At 56.2% G+C, this 6627-nt stretch overlaps 1 pseudogene; it reads right to left on the minus strand.

The window, feature by feature from the left end:
• Window positions 1-398: 398 nt before the first annotated feature.
• LOC131291840 (large subunit ribosomal RNA) overlaps window positions 399-6627 on the minus strand; it is an 11037-nt pseudogene continuing 4808 nt past the window's right edge.

Consider the following 6627-nt stretch of genomic DNA (forward strand, 5'->3'; position numbering starts at 1 on the left):
GGATCCGCCAACCCGTCCCGGCACTCCAAGTCCTTGACGAACCGAAAGTGTTTGCCCGGTAAGGCCATTAGATCACAACGCTTGCTACCCCACGGCGAGCTAAACATGCAAGTGGTCTTAGGCAACAGGTGACACCCGAAATTCATCCGAAGATGGAATATCAAGTGTTTAATCACCAAGCCAGCATCCAAACACCAAGTACCCCGGGAGGACCCGATGCGTTGCGACCATCTCCAAGTTCTTGACGAACCCGCAGTGAAAGGCGGTAAGGCCTCTGGGCCGCAACGCTCGCATGTGTTAACCCGCAAACACCACTGACCGGTCGGTCCACCGCAAGGGTGGGTCCAACTAGTCCACACACGGTATGCCGCATGTGCCCCCCGGGGGGAGCACACCGCACACAACCACCAAGCATGGGTCGCCTGAAAGGATCGAAATGTACATCTCTCTTCAATGCGTAGCGCCCAGCCTGCAAACCCGTCGTTTTCGGGTGGTCTTAGGAGTCGAAACTATTCTTGGAAGATCGGCAAGCACAACGCCTTTTCCCACTTCAGGTACTTCGGCGAGCGCACTCGCGATAGGCTCAGTTTGAGGGTTTCCAATAAATGGAAAGAGTCTATAGAAGACTCAATCCGGTCTCGTGATGTTATTAGCCATCTAGCTAACGACTCCTATACATATACTACCAGCCTGGTTCGGTTACGACCTTAGAGGCGTTCAGGCATAATCCGACGGACGTAGCGTCATACCAAAGTCCGCTCGGACTAGTATTGAGCCATTGGTCCGTACCTGTGGTTCCTCTCGTACTGCACAGGAATTCCATTGAGATAGTACTTGCACACCAGTAGGGTAAAACTAACCTGTCTCACGACGGTCTAAACCCAGCTCACGTTCCCTTGAAAGGGTGAACAATCCTACGCTTTGTGAATTTTGCTTCGCAATGATAGGAAGAGCCGACATCGAAGGATCAAAAAGCCACGTCGCTATGAACGCTTGGCGGCCACAAGCCAGTTATCCCTGTAAAACGCTGTAGCGTCAACACGTGCTGAGCGTCGCTCCGTGTTTTTCACAAAAATTTCGCGTAAAAAGTTTAAAGAACCCACGAAAGTTTGTTTAAATCGTTAAAACTAGTGCCAATCTACAGATTAGTAGTGAAAACCGCACCGAAATCATCGATTTCAACGAAAAATAAGAAAGAAAAGTGTTTGTTTACATTTTGTATGGAGAGCGGCCCGGGGCGTAGCCCCATTTGGGACTACGTGTTTTTCGGTTAGAAAAGTGTCCGGATCCTGGCCGGATGTGGTTTTTTAGATGACAGACGGTGTTTTAAAACGAAAGTCAGAGAAAACCGCATGGAAAAAGACGAATTCAGCGCAAAATAAGTGTAATTAAAGTGGAAGCACGCGGTGCAAAAATTTTGGCAGGTGAAGATTCGATCGTCCATTTTCCAGCCGGATTCGGACTCGAAGATCCGAGCGATTTCACCTAAGCCGAATCGGGCTCCGTGTCATCTGATCCAGTTTTTCAAAAAAGGACCGTTGGTGCCGGATTTTCGGGTCGTTCAAATTGACCGTTGGTGGAGTCGTTGGCCGTTGGTTTGAAGTGGCCGTTAATTCAAATCGGTCGGTAATTCAAATTGGCCGGTTATACAAATTGGCCGGTAATTTTAATTGACCGTTGGCGGCAGTGTGTCCCGGATAGGTGTCCCGGCTGGGGGTGAAATGTTTCAAGTGTCCCGGCTGAAATATTTCATGGACCAACCATCCGGTTGAAATGTTTCAGTGAAACTTTTCAAGGTGTCTCGGCTAAGAGTGAAATATTTCATGTGTCTCGGCTGAAAAATTTCGAGGTTCGATCATCCCGGTGAAATATTTCAGTGTGTCTCGGCTAAACTTGGTTCCGAACTTGGCCGCCAGGCGGCGCCACCAGTACCAGCGGATTGCCAGCATTGCCACCAGGCGGCGCTTCGGGTCGTGGCGGGTGTCTCGGCTCACGGAGATTCCGAACACTGTTACCAGGCGGCGGCACTGGTGCTGAGCTTTTCAACGTCACAACCAGGCGGCGCCTTCAGTTCATCAAGTGTCTCGGCTGGTGGAGATCGCCGGTTTCACATCCAGGCGGCACTCTGAGTTTTATGGCGAGTGTATCGGCTGACGGTCAGCGGATTTGACAACCAGGCGGTGCCTGATCGCAGAGAAGAACTGAGATAGAAGCTCAGATTTGGAAAGGGGAAAAAGATTGGTTTGGCCTTTTATTTGTTGGAGTTTCTATTTCGCACCGGTACTTGGCCTTCCTCCACTCCCCTTCCCCTTCCCACCTTCCCTTCCCAGACACTCCACCCTGGCTCTCCGCAACCTAACCCATTGACTACAGGGATTTTCAGGGTTGCAGTAGGGGAATGGAGCAGGCATCGGGGGAGCCTTCGACGCGTCGGTCCGTCAGGCTCCGGTCCACCTGTGACGCTACCGCGCCATCGACGAAGGACGACAGGGACGAAGTAGGAACAACATCTTCAACATCATCGGTTGCGTTGCCGTTGACCCGGCAGCGAAAGGGAGGCAGTGTCGCGCCATCGACTGCGACGCCCACTCGGCCGGTGGTGGTGGTGCAGCGGATGGCCCTGCTAGCCAGCGATATGGAGATTTCAGAGGAGAGCGACGAGGACGAGCTCAACTCAACCGTCGTCCAGCAGGTGGCCGAAGCCCCGCAGCATGAGCTGACAATCGCAAGCCTCAGCAGCGAGTTGAGGGAGCTCCGGGCAACCGTCGAGACTCTCCTCGCTAAGGTTTGCGAGATGGAGAAGGGCCGGGCGACGGCAAAGGATGGCGACGTGGAGCTGAAGGCAAAGCTGAAGTTGTTGTCTCGCGAAAATCAGGAGCTGAAGCGAGACAACATTAGCCTTCGTGAGCGTGCGGCAGCCAGCGAAAGAGAGCTTATGCTGCTCCAAAGTGGACTCCACTCGATGGGAGAGTTGGCGGTAGCTACGCAGCAGCAACAACAACATGTCGTCAACTCCAGTGCTGTTGGGCAAAGCCAGCATCCACCTGGCGACACTCCCAAACAAAAGCGGACCCGGGCAAGGCGCGGCAAGAAAAAAGAGGGCGAACCGACGGGCATGAACGAAGTCATCACGCCTAATGTCCCCGAGATCCCGGTCGAGGCCGTCTTGTCCCAGGCCATGGCTCCAGAAAAGCCAAAACCGAAGGTAAAGAAAGCAGCGGCTGTGGCAACCAAGGTGCATGCGCAACCAGCATCCTTTGCTAAAGTCGTGGCCAAGGGAGACAAGAGAGCAGCACCACAGAAAGCGGGAAAGAGCGCTGCTAAAGTGGAGAGGCCTGCGGTGATCGTCCTCGAGGCCAACGAGGGCAAGGCCTTCCTCGACACATACAAGGCAGTGCGTTCCAAGACCAATGTGGATCAGTTCGTGGCGAGGGTTTGCCGCACAGGGGAGCGGAAGCTGTCGCTGTGGCTGAAGCCGAACACGGACTGCGAGAGTGTGCTGGCCGATGTCAGCGAAGCCATCAAGGAGGATGGAGTGGCCCACCTCCTTGTCGACAAGCAGACGGCCGCGATCACAGGAATCGACATGCTGGCGACTGTCGATGACTTGATTTCGGCGATTAAGCGACAGGCGGGGCTGACGGTTCCGGGCGAGGCAGTTCGGCTGTGGCGGCGGTACGACGGGCTGCAGAAAGCCCATATCAAGCTGCCGCGCGGGCAGTGCCAGCTTCTCGACGGTCACCGGGTCACCATTGGGAACACGAGTTGCGTCGTGCAGGCGCTCGCATCGGTCCCTGCAGGAGAGCAGCTCTGCTACCGCTGCTTTGGCAAGGGGCACCGCTCTCGCGAGTGCACCGGCCCTGACTACTCCAAGTGCTGCTTCCGTTGCGGTTCGAAGCAGCACAAGGCCAAGGAGTGCAGCTCGGGCCCCAAGTGCCTTACGTGTTCCGGACAACATCAGACAGGTTCACCGGTTTGCAGCGGAAGTAGCCAGCCGTCATGTTCCCGCTAGCTACGAACACCACTGTTAGAGGGCGTGACGCTGGGTTGAAGATCCTCCAGATCAACTTGGCGCGCAGCAGGGTAGCACAAGACCTCATGCTCCAGACCGCACGGGAGCAAAGGATCGACATTGTGCTGGCGTCGGAGATCTACCGTGTTCCACCCAATAACGGGAACTGGGCGGTGGACTCGACAGCGAAGGCAGCTGTTATAACGACCGGAGCCTTGCCCATACAGCGAGTCTGGGCAAGTAGGGTAGGACTGGTGTCGGTCCAGGTGGCGGGGGTGACCTTCATCTCTTGCTACGCCCCACCAACACCGGGATGGACGGACGAGGACTACCAGCGGCTGCTCGACGAGATCGATATCGAGGCCAGAGCACACCCCCTCGTAGTTTTGGCGGGCGACTTCAATGCCTGGCACGTGCGATGGGGCAGCGCGAGGACGAAGCCGCGTGGTGAAGATCTCGCCGAGGTCGTCGACCAGCTCGACCTGGCGATCTTGAACCGCGGCAGTGTGCCCACGTTCGTCGGCAACGGCAGTGCTACTGAAAGTGTGGTCGACGTGTCCTTCGCCAGTCCGGCCATTGAACCCGGTAACGACTGGCGGGTGCTCGACACTTTCACCAACAGTGACCACAGATACGTGAGATTCAGCGTATCCGCGACACCAGTCAGCAGCGCTTCACCACACCAGCAGAGGCAACCGCAACAACAGCACCAGCATCGCGACCGGCAGCGACAACGCGAGCAGATTGGACCGAGATGGAAGTTGCGTCAATTCCATCCCGAAGCCTTCCAGATCGCGCTCCAGGCTTCCGGGTTTGCCGAAGCGGCTGTATCACCGGCGACTCTCACCGCTGGACTTACTAGAGCCTGCGATGAGGTGATGCAGAGGGCACCGCCAGCGCAGTTTTTGGTGAGACCGGAAATGTACTGGTGGACGCAGGAAATCGGCCTTCTCAGGGAGCAGTGCAAGTCATCTGAGGATGCGATTTTGACCGCCGGAACCGGTGCACAGCGAGAGTTGGCCAGAGAACGGCACAGGAGCTGTAAGAAGGAACTCGCCCGTGCCATCAAGGCAAGCAAGGACCGTAGCTTTGATGAGATGATTGCGGAAGCTGAGGACAACGTCTTCGGCACTGCCTACAAGGTAGTAACGTCACGCCTTAAGGGTAGCCGCGTCCCCCCGGAGCGAGATCCTGCGATTCTACAGCACGTCGTGTCGGAACTCTTCCCGGATCATGGCACTTTTGAGTGGCCTGCACCGGATCTGGTCGATTGGGGGCAGACAACACAGGAGCCAGTGAGGGAAGTGTCGGATGAGGAGCTCTTGGCGATCGCGGCGCGGATGGTGCCCACTAAGGCCCCGGGACCCGATGGCATCATCAATCCGGCACTGAGGGTCGCTGTTCGCGAGCACACGGAGACGTTCCGCCGCGTGTTCCAGGAGTGCTTCGATCAATGCACCTTTCCCGCTGACTGGAAGCGACAACGACTTGCTTTGCTACCCAAGCACGGAAGACCTCAGGGCGATCCGTCATCCTTTCGGCCTCTTGGGATGCTCGACGGATCAGGCAAGATCTTGGAGCGGCTGATCTTGGATCGCCTGAATGAACACCTGGAAGACCCAGATCACCCTCGCCTGTCGCCGTCACAGTATGGATTCAGAAAGGGCAGGTCTACAATTCAGGCGATTGAACGTGTTAAGGAGGCCGGCCAGCGTGCGATGGCCCACCGAATGACGGATCGGAGGGCTAACAAGTGTCTGATGGTGGTGTCATTGGATGTACGCAATGCTTTCAACACGGCGAGCTGGCGGTCCATCGCCAAAGCACTGCAAGAAAAGCACGTTCCGGCATGTCTGCAGCGGATACTGGAAAGCTGGTTTCGGGGACGGCTACTGGTTTATGAGACGTCGGACGGTCCGGTCACCCGGGAATTGTCGGCGGGAGTCCCACAGGGTTCCATACTTGGTCCGACGCTGTGGAACACCATGTATGACGCCGTCCTGTCCATCGACATGCCCGCCGGTGTAGAGCTCGTCGCCTTCGCTGACGACCTCGTGCTCCTGGCACCAGGACCCACGCCGGCACTGGCCGCGAGTTTGGCGGAGGAGTCTGTGAATAGGGTTGTGGCTTGGATGCGCGAACACCAGCTGGAGCTCGCCGCAGCTAAGACGGATATTGTGATGGTGTCGAAAAAGAAGAAGGATTACAAGAACATCCCAGTTAACATCAACGGCGTTCCTCTTCGTTCGGCAACCGACATCAAATATCTAGGAGTGCGCATTAAACACAATCTTAAGTGGTCAGAGCACGTCAAGCAGGTCACTCAAAAGGCTTCTCGAGTAGCAACAGCTCTTGCACTGCTGATGCGACGGCACAGCGGGCCAAAGTGCAAGAAGCGTCGCCTCCTGGTTTCGGTCGTCAACAGCATCCTCCGCTACGGCGCACCGGTGTGGCACGAGGGTGTTGAAACCAGGGAGGAGCAACGACTGCTTGAAAGGGTCCAGAAGAGGGTTGTGGTCGGAGCATCCTTCGCATTCCGGACAATCTCATACGACGCTGCCGCAGTGATAGCGGGCACCATCCCAATAGCGCTGTTGGTAAAGGAGGACGCTCGC

The sequence above is a fragment of the Anopheles ziemanni genome (assembly GCF_943734765.1).
Source record: "Anopheles ziemanni chromosome X unlocalized genomic scaffold, idAnoZiCoDA_A2_x.2 X_unloc_16, whole genome shotgun sequence".
NCBI lineage: Eukaryota > Metazoa > Arthropoda > Insecta > Diptera > Culicidae > Anopheles > Anopheles ziemanni.